General features: G+C 41.6%; 1 non-coding gene across 1 annotated transcript; it reads left to right on the top strand.

Moving 5' to 3' along the window:
• Positions 1-8,540: 8,540 nt before the first annotated feature.
• LOC112412028 (small Cajal body-specific RNA 20) lies at positions 8,541-8,672 on the top strand. The gene has a single exon (XR_003005723.1).
• Positions 8,673-10,926: the final 2,254 nt, after the last annotated feature.

The raw sequence follows: 10,926 nt of genomic DNA, 5'->3' as shown, positions 1-10,926 counted from the left end.
TATTTTTCCCCCACTGTATATTCCTTTGTCATAGATTAATTGACCATATGTGCATTGGTTTATTTCTGCACTCTCTACCTTGTTTCATTGATCTATGTGACTATGAAGCACTTCTTAAAAGTATTAGATAAATTAAGTCAAAGATAAAGAGGTAGCCACCTGTGACCTTTCTCATCTTTATATTTAATTTCCTTTTTTTTTCTTTCAATTTTTCCTGTCAAGTTGCAGCATTAAAAAAGATTGAAGAAAGCAATTCTAGGAAATAATTTCAGTGTAAACAATTTTATCTGACTTAAGAATTATTTAACATAAATCTTAACTCAGTCAGAATATTCAGAACACGTGGTCATTTAAAGCAGAAGACCCAGAGAAAGAATAAGAAAGGGCAATTTTTAATTTTGTGTTTGTACAGTAGAGAGTATCAAGTTGTGGAAGGAGAAAGGTAAAAGGGAATCATGTCTGTGATTATGCATTAAATATAGAAGATATGTGAGAATTTAGTACCTGGAAATGGGATGCTGCCCTAACAAAAATGTAAAATATATGCATTAGCTTTGGGACTGGGCAACAGGCAGAAGCTCAAAGGGCCTGGGGAGACACTTGGTGGGGATTTGAAGGAGGTGAGGAAGGTACTATTATGTAGTGGTGGAAAGTCTGGCAAGGCTGACCCCTGTGGTTATATGGAAAATAGAAAGGACGCCTAAAGAAATCAGAGATCTGCTGGGAAGATGGCTAGGCAGAATGTGGAAGCTGCCAACTTGCTTCCAGATTCTTTTGTCAATATACTAGAGAAGATAGATGAACTTTTAAAAGAATTATTAAGTTTTCAAGCAAAATTTAGAGAAAATATGAGGAATCCAGGACTTGCTTGGTTTGAAAATAAAAATTGTTTCATATCTGTAGTCTCTCCCAGCAAAATATTCTCAAGAAAAGATTCAAGGCAAAGATCAAACCCAGGGTGTCATCAGTAAAGCATGACTTCAGGGTAAAGATTTCAAGGTATGGCTGTATGACCTCTTGTTAAGACCTCATAAATATTTAAGAGTGTATGTAGTAGAACATCTAAGAATCTTAAGGGTTTGCTACATAGACCTTCTCAGTTAAGCAACAGGGCTTTTTAGAATCTTATGGGCCTATCCCCTAGTGGCCTCACAGGAAGCCAGAGATAGAGAAGGGCCCAAGAAAGGAAATATTGGTGTGGCTTTTGTCTAAATAAGTTTATTATAAATTGTTACCTAAGAAAACCAAAAACTTTATAAAAGAATTTTACCAGCGTGGACTTAAAAGGACAGAGACAGTTCAAAAGGAAAAGATATCTTACGATCCCAACCTACTATGGACAAGAAGTAGTTTGAGAAAACCACTCAGCTTCCAACATGGGTTACATAGAAAAGGAAGGATAATGTTGGCAGAACCAAAAGCCCAGAGAGTAAAGCCAAGAGCTGTGGAAAAGACTTCCCAGGGAGAAGGCCTGTGCCATAATCAAACTGGCAACATGTGGTTGCCCGATTTTAGAATTGCAATGGACTAATGACAGCTATGTGCTTCCTGTTCCTTTTTGAATGGGAGTGTCTATTGAGGTGACCCTGTCTCTGAGCCACCATTGTGTACTGGGCATTCACGGGTCTTCAGATAGAAAATAACTACACTTAAGGAGCCTCCTCTGTACCTGCTCTAATTTAGAAGATGAGCTCTTAGATTTTGAGCTGATAGCACCAGTTGGCCAGATGGTCAATATTCCAGGTTTGCAGGCCATGAGGGCTCGGTCACAACTGCTCATCACTACAGTGGTAGCCTGAAAGCTGCCACAGACCAGACAATATACAAACTAACAGACATGGCTATGTTCCAATAAAACCTTATTTAGGAAAATAGCAGCGAGCCAAAATTTGCCAACCTCTGATGTCATGGGATGAGACTTTGTGATCTTAGATAGGAGTATTTTGCACATGAGAGGATCATAAATAATTTGTGACCCAAGGGTGGGCTAGAGCAGATTAAAGATAGCCACAAGTTCTTTGCCACGCCCCCCTGAGAATCTGGGCAGACTCTGCTTTGACAGCAGAAGTGACATTATGCATTTCCTCACCCCCTACACTGGCAGTTTCCACTCATGCCTCCGGGAATTTCCTCTTGGAGCCCTGAGCGACCATGTAAGGATGACACACACTTACACATACACACACACACCAGTATTAGAAACAGTTTAGGGATTATGGGATATCTAAGTTTGTAGTTTGCTCTTGTTTTATGTTTCATGATTTATTACATTTTTAAAGTTTTTAAAAGTATGCCTGTAGTTTTTTTCCTTGAGAGGAAAAAAAAAAAGCAATTGAGAGGCAAATCTGTATTCAAATAAAGAGGAATGACATGGTCAAAATGACCCTTAGGAGAGAACAGCTATTTCTGCTGCTCCAAGAGAAAGGACGTGTAGGAAAGCTGACCAGGAGCTCTCTCAGGGCCCAGAGGGAAAGTGAGTAGGATCCGGCTGTGAAAATGGAGGGAAAGAGGCAGGTATTTTTTAATGTTACCTAAGAATAGAAGCTTGCTCTTCTCACCTTCTGCATTTACATTCATAGAGATGGAAAGAGGTCACAAGAATTGTACCCAACAGCAGCAAGATTGTGTCTCCATTTTTCTGCTTCTATTCTCAGTTTAAGGAAAGGGATCAGTGAATATAAGAACAGGAACATTTCTGCACTCTATCAGACTCATGGGGACAATATTTGTGTTTTGGGTTTTTTCCGACTGGGTTCCTTTAACCGTCTTTAAACCTGGAGTGCCCGAAAAGGTAGGCGCTCTTGATTCACTACAGCCCCCACGGCCACCCCCACTTAGCCTTTGCTTTCAAACACAGATGCCAAACTGGAATATTTTTTACAGACATTAATTAATTCTGCCACATATCAAAAGTCACAGGCTGCCTTGTAATAGACCTTTTAGGGACATATTATTTGCCTCCAAGGTGATTTATTTTGGCAAGGGAGGCAAACCATTTTCTTTAGCAAAATGTCCTGGCAATCTGTACTATATTCTTTTTTTTTTTCTTTTCTTTTCTTTTCTTTTCTTTTTTTTTTTTGCGGTACACGGGCCTCTCACTGTTGTAGCCTCTCCCACTGCGGAGAACAGGCTCCGGACGTGCAGGATCAGCGGCCATGGCTCACGGACCCAGCCGCTCCACGGCATGTGGGATCTTCCCGGTCTGGGGCACGAACCCGTGTCCCCTGCATCAGCAGGCGGACTCTCAACTGCTGCACCACCAGGGAAGCCCTGTACTATATTCTAATAAGCCATCTAGGACACTTGTCAAATAAGTCATTTACATTCTGAGACATAACTTTTAAAGGCAAATATTTGACCTAATTTACAGGTTTAATTTACAGGTCAAATTTAGAAATTTGACCCAATTTCTAGAATATTGTATCTCTTTTTTATTCTCAGTTTGCCCTCACACCCAATAAATGAATAATCCGTACAACAGGTGGCTTATTGATGTGCCCCGGAAGTCTAAATTCCTGCTTTGATTCTCCAGAAAGAGAGAGATGAGCTATCTTAATGAAAGACAATGGAACACATAAGAGAAACTAATGAGAACACAATGATGCCCCCAAGGTGCCTAATACATTGTGAATTCCATTATAAATAAAATCTGATATTTTTATTTTCTTATCAGATGCACCTTCTAAGATTGTCTTTCATTCTTGCTGCAGGAAATTCTTTACTGACACTGAATTGGAGAAATAATTATTTTCCCCAAATGATGGCTTTGTGTTTCTGGAAAGATGACTTTCAACATGCAAATTGGATGCATCAGAAATCATTCTGATGCAAGACCAGAACTTCACTACTCTTTACTATTTTATAATGAGTCTGCTGCCCAAAGGAAAACATAAAACTCAACAAAGCTGGAGAAAGAGAGTAACCTCTCTAAACAGCTTAGAAATTCCTCCCTGCCCGATGAATTGCTTTTATTAAAGATGGGGTTTTCTTTCCAGTTTTGAATAGATGTTTCTGAAAACAGATGAAAAGTGAGCAGGCAAAAGGAAAGAAGTCTATCAACTTGTAACCACAGTGGTATCCAGACTCAAACAACAAAGTGGAAACAATAAACCAGGAAAGATGCTATTGACATAATAATGGTAGCAAGTAATTACATAGTGCTTACTGGTACCAGGAACTACTGTAAACCCTTTATGTATAGCAACTCATTTAATTTTCACAAGAGTAATTCTAATTTCCATCTTATTGATGAAGAAATTGAGCCACAAAAAGGTTAAGTAAGCTGTCTGAGTGGTAGTGAAACAGAAAGGAAGGGGGCAGGGCACAACCTTTAAAAGAATGGCATATCTATAGGACAGGACAAAAACTTGTTAGAACCAACTAGGTACAAGATGACAGAAGATTTGAATTCCGGTGGACCTTGAGCCTCCTTATGTGCTTATTGTAATATATTAGCATATAAGTGACACACCCACCAGTGCCAGGACAGTTCTGAGGCCAACCATAAAAGGTCAAAAAGTGGGCAGGGACTTCCCTGGTGGTGCAGTGGTTAAGAACCCGCCTGCCAATGCAGGGGAGATGGGTTCGATCCCTGGTCTAGGAAGATCCCTCATGCTGTGGAGCAACTAAGCCCCTGCACCACCACTACTGAACCTGCACTCTAGAGCCTGTGAGCCACAACTACTGAGCCTGTGTGCCACAACTACTGAAGCCCACACACCTAGAGCCCATGCTCTGCAATAAGAGAAGCCACCGCAATAAGAAGCATGTGCACTGCAATGAAGAGTAGCCCCTGTTGGCCGCAACTACAGAAAAGCTGCATGCAGCAACAAAGACCAAACACAGCCAAAATTTAAATAAATAAAGTTATTTTAAAAAGTGGGTGGTGGCCCAATTCCTGGAAATCTCTGCCCCTTCCCCAAAATAGTTGGAATAATCCTCTCACTTATTGCCTATGAAATTACCCAGCCTATAAAAACTAACAACCCCATATTTTGTGGCCTCTCACCTTCTGAGATGGCCTGCACTCTGTCTATGGAGTGTGTTTCTCTCTAAGTAAATCCACTTCTTACCTTTCACTTTGTCTCTCACTGAATTGTTTTTGTGATGAGACATAAAGAACCTGAGCTTCATCAGGTGAATCACAGGCGTGTGATTGCAATTAAAGACAGTGTGTGGGCTTCCCTGGTGGCACAGTGGCTGAGAGTCTGCCTGCTGATGCAGGGGACGCGGGTTCATGCCCCGGTCCGGGAAGATCCCACATGCCGTGGAGCGGCTGGGCCCGTGAGCCATGGCCGCTGAGCCTGCGTGTCCAGAACCTGTGCTCCACAACGGGAGAGGCCACAACAGTGAGAGGCCCGCATACTGCAAAAAAAAAAAAAAGACAGTGTGTTTCTTCTATATACTAACAATGAAAAATCAGGAAGAGAAATTAAGGAAACAATCCCATTCACCATTGCAACAAAAAGAATAAAATACCTAAGAATAAACCTACCTAAGGAGGTAAAAGAGTACTCAGAAAACTATGACACTGATGAAAGAAGTCAAAGATAACACAAACAGATGGAGAGATATACCATGTTCTTGGATTGGAAGAATCAATATTGTGAAAATGACTATACTACCCAAAGCAATCTACAGATTCAATGCAATCCCTATCAAATAACCAATGGCATCCTTCACTCTTCAGAGAACTAGAACTAAAAAGCTTAAAACTTGTATGGAGACACAAAAGACCCCAAATAGCCAAAGCAATCTTAAGGAAAAAAAAAGAAAATGGAGCTGGAGAAATCAGACTCCCTGACTTCAGACTATACTACAAAGCTACAGTAATCAAGACAATATGGTACTGGCACAAAAACAGAAATATATATCAATGGAACAGGATAGAAAGCCCAGAGATAAACCCACACACCTATGGTCAACTAATCTATGACAAAGGAGGCAAGGATATACAATGGAGAAAAACCATCTCTTCAATAAGTGGTGTTGAGGAAACTGGACAGCCACAAGTAAAAGAATGAAATTAGAACATTCCCGGGAACACCATACACAAAAATAAACTCAAAATGGATTAGAGACCTAAATTTAAGACTGGACACTATAAAACTCTTAGAGGAAAACATAGGAAGAACACTCTTTGACATAAACCACAGCAAGATCTTTTTTGATCTACTTTCTAGAGTAATGGAAATAAAAACAAAAATAAACAAATGGGACCTAATGAAACTTCAAAGCTTTTGCACAGCAAAGGAAACCATAAACAAGATGAAAAGACAACCCTCAGAATGGGAGAACATATTTGCAAATGAATCAACAAAGGATTAATCTCCAAAATATACAAACAGCTCATACAGCTCAATATCAAAAAAACAAACAACCCAATCAAAAAATGGGCAGAAGACCTAAATAGACATTTCTCCAAAGAAGACATATGGATGGCCAAGAGGCACATGAAAAGATGCTCAACACCACTAGTTATTAGAGAAATGCAAATAAAAACTACAATGAGGTATCACCTCACACCAGTCAGAATTCTCATCATCAAAAGATCTACAAACAATAAATGCTAGAGAGGGTGTAGAGAAAAGGGAACTCTTTTGCACTGTTGGTGGGAATGTAAACTGATACAGCCACTATGGAGAACAGTATGGAGTTTTCTTAAAAAACTAAATATAGAATTATCATATGACTCAGCAATCCCACTGCTGGGCATATACCCAGAGAAAACCATAACTCAAAAAGACACATGCACCCCAATGTTCATTGCAACACTATTTACAATAGCCAGGTCATGGAAGCAACCTAAATGCCCATCGACAGATGAATGGATAAAGAAGATGTGGTACATATACACAATGGAATATTACTCAGCCATAGAAAGGAACAAAATGGGGTCATTTATAGAGACATGGCTAGACCTAGAGACTGTCATACAGAGTAAAGTAAGTCAGAAAGAGGAAAACAAATATCATATGTTAATGCACATATGTGGAATCTAGAAAAATGGTACAGATGAACCTATTTGCAAGGCAGAAATAGAGACGCAGATGTAGAGAACATATGGACACCAAGGGGGAAAAGGAGGGGTGGGATGAATTGGAAGATTAGGATTGACATATATACACTAATATGTATAAAACAGATAACTAGTGAAAACCTGCTGTATAGCACAGGGAACTCCACATCACTGTGCAGTAGAAACTAACACAAGATTGTAAAACAACTATACCCCAATTAAAAAAAAAGGACAGTGTGTTTAGGCTGGGTTCGAGTCCCAGCCTGTGGGTTGAAGTCCCAATATGGGTTTAAACTGTGTTCGAGTTCCATGTGAGCTGCACTGTTTCAGCAGAGTCAGGATTTAAACACAAACATCTCTGGTTCCAGGTCCAGTTTTAGACAACTAGAGAAGTCCTATGGGTCTGAAAGAAATTGCTAAACTGTTTTCTCTAGACAGCAAGCCTAGAGGGAGAGACAGTAGAGACTGCATCCTTCCTCATCTCTACAAAATTCTTCATGGTTTCTTATAGGAGTGAAAAAAATGTTTCCCAGCATAAGGTGGTGCCAGGAATGATAAAAACAGCAGCACTGACTAAAGCTCCATAAATCTTCCTCCAGGAATTCCATAAGAAAGCACGACAATGGTCTGGTTTCAACCATCCCTCCTACTACTTTAATAGATGCTTCAGTGGGTATATTCAAGTTTTTACTGCAAAATTAGGTTTACAGACAATTTGGGGGTTGTGGGGGGGAACCAACAAAGAATATTCCTGTGTTTCAGTGGTATGTTTTTGGTTGATGCAGAAATTTTCATTGTTGAAAGTCAGTGGGGAACCTATGATAGTTATTCAATATCCAGCAGGTCTGCTGAGTTATATAAAAGCTGTAAGTCATCAGGCAAACTAAATGTACCAAGTTGCATAGTATAGCTGGAGGATTTGTCAACATCATGAATTTAGAAAGATGTCTGCCAGAATAGATTTATTTTTCATGGCTAAATAGAAATCACAACTGACTTTGAGAGGAATCTTTTCACATGGCAAATAGGATTTCATTTGTGGCAAATAGGATTTCATTTGTTTCAAATTACTATTTTTCTGGGAAGGAGGGATATGAAATCTGATGATGTATTGTTGGAAATAATGTTTAATTCATTTTATTTTTAAAAATTCAACCACTTATTTCTCTGCCTTAAGCCAACTTTATTATAGACTTTTAGAACTTATTGGAGGGAATAGGGATTATTCATTCACCCAAGGCATTTTCATTGAACCTCTACTATGGTTCAGGCACAGTTCTAGGGGCTGGAGTCCCACCTCCATTTTAGAGATGAGGAAAAGACAGCCAGAGAAAGGAAGTGTCAGCTCAAGGTGGCAGGGCCAGGACTGACACAGAGATCTCATTTCTCCTCTCCCGACTTTCTCACAAGGGTGACGCTGCTAGTACTGTGTGAGACCCGGAGCCTTCAATAAGACCCTTTCCTCCAAAAATTGTTTAATGTAATTGCAGAGACAAACGCACATTAAAAGTAAAGCAATAAGTGCCTCTCTCCCATAGAGCTGTGGGAGGTCCCTTTTCTCCTCAGCCAGGACTAGAGGCCAAGATCACCCCTTGAGGATCGTTGTCAGGGTTGCCACGAGCTGGGCAGCCTTGTTTTCCTACCTCAGACATTTGTAGTTGCTGGGAGCCCCAACTTGGTCTGTACCAAGCATACTGACCCCACAGCCAGACTAGGGCCTTAAGTGGCAGCAGTGGGCACAGGGTCTATGGCTTTCCTTGGATAGACTCTTGTGAGCCAATCCTGGCCTGGGTCACCCCAAAAGTAGCTTGGTGCCTGCCTGCCCCACAGATGTCACCAGGAAGAGGGTGTCCAGAATGGGGACTTCTGTTGTGGAAGGGACATCTGAGGCCACCTGACTCGGGGGAAGCTCCCACTTTTCCCTGCCCGGATTAACCTGGGTGCCATCCAGGCCACTCGGTCCACCTGCTTACAGCCGTGTCTCCTGCACAGGGTCCTGTACAGGATGGCAAGGTGGGAGTGGTGAGGAAGAGCCGAGAGTCGGTGCTGGAGAAGAATGAGTGCTGCTGGTGGCAGGGCAAGGAGGTCCAACCTGACACTCAGTACACCAGTCGCAAGCTCAAGCCCCACTTCTGAGCAGGTGGCCGCATCCAGAAGGACAGCTCAGGGACCACACAGTTGTGAGCTGTGCCATCCAGCCCAGGCACTTGCTTCTGGAGAGTTTGCTATATTGAAGTGCCTACTTTATCAGCTGACAGAAATAGTGTTTTAGAAAAGGTCTAAACATCTTTGAAGTTCTAAAAGTATTTTCTTCACTGAAAAAAGTTCTGAGAGCATCTTATTTTGTTCTAAAAGCAATAAAACACTTTCTGTGGCGGGGGGGGTGGGGAAGTAAAGCAATAGTACCAGAGTTAAGCACCAGGCAAGGTAATAATATTGAGATGAATGATTGTCTCAGCGGAAGTTGACATCACTTATTCTATCCATTCCTTCTGAAGCCTCCTCCCTCAGCGGGGAGAAGAACTCAGGTCCATTGAGCACCTACTCTGGGCCTGGCACCATGCCAGACACATCACTTATATGGTAGTTTTGTTCTCACAAGGATATCACTCTCAGCTTGCATTTAGAAAAGAGACTACAAGAAATCATCTTTTCCATGATCATCGTGGTGGTAAGTACCAAACTGAGATTCAGCCTGTGGCTCTCTGATAGCCTGGCCCAAACCCTTCCACCACAGGATGCTGCCTCCCTTTACACTGAACAGGACCTAGCTCGAGGTTCCCTTCCCCAGTCATAGCAGACAGGTGAGACAGAGGCTACACAGAGGCTGGGAAGTGGCAGCTGCTCTGTGTTGCACACTTGGCTTCCCCAGGAACCCAGGCCATGTGGGGAGCAGTGCCAGGTGTTCCTAGGGCAGCACTGTCCATCTCCAGGACATTTATGCCCGAGGCAAAAGTGAGATTTTGTATTTGCCATAATTTGGATTATTGTTCAGAAATATTCAGTCTCTTCCCCTACTTCTAGGGAGGTGTGGGGGATTTTCAGTTTCATTAATGTTCAGCTTGGTCATGTGACTCACCTTGGTCAATTTTCATTGTTAGCAGAGTTGATGTTAGCACATTTAACACAATTAGAGATCTCAAGGGTGCTCACCTGTTTGGGGTTGTTCTTTCTGGCTTCCATCATCACCCTGAAAAGAATATAGTGCATTTAGGAGATGAGAGATACATGGACCTCCTAATGTGTAGCCAATATCAAGATTAAACCATGTTATTTTGAGCTATTGAGATCTGGGGTAGTTATTATGCAGCCAAAGCTGAATTGACTCACTATTCTAGACCAACAATCTCACTGAGATTTACCCCAGAAAATTTCCCTTTAATTCCAATCCATTTTGTGAAACCAGATTTTCCATTGTAGGTTGATAGTCTGAGGCTCTGGGCCACTATCCTCAGATACTAACCTTGCCACAGAGGTTATTTAAAATAAACATTAGATAGATAGATAGACACAATAATAAAGTTAGAGGTGAAGTGGTAGTGGATTTTGTGTAGATGTATGTGTGTGTAATTTTAACAAAAACTACAGCATCTATACAAATAACATCTGCCTTGTTTTTTGTTGTGGCCTCTCCCGTTGCGGAGCACAGGCTCCGGACACGCAGGCTCAGTGACCGTGGCTCACGGGCCTAGCTGCTCCGCGGCATGTGGGATCCTCCCAGACCGGGGCACGAACCCATGTCCCCTGCATCGGCAGGTGGACTCTCAACCACTGCACCACCAGGGAAGCCCTGAATAATGTACTTTGCTTGACCATTTTAGGAACCACACTTGCTGACACCTAATATATTTATGATATTTCTGTGAAGAAATGCTTAATCGACAGAGCTTTCCTTATCTTAAAAAGCA

The sequence above is a fragment of the Neophocaena asiaeorientalis genome, unplaced genomic scaffold (genome assembly GCF_003031525.2).
Source record: "Neophocaena asiaeorientalis asiaeorientalis breed wild unplaced genomic scaffold, Neophocaena_asiaeorientalis_V1.1 scaffold906, whole genome shotgun sequence".
In the NCBI taxonomy this organism is placed as follows: Eukaryota; Metazoa; Chordata; class Mammalia; order Artiodactyla; family Phocoenidae; genus Neophocaena; species Neophocaena asiaeorientalis.
Note: the sequence above shows the minus strand (reverse complement) of the source record. Positions and strands in the feature narration are given on the sequence as shown.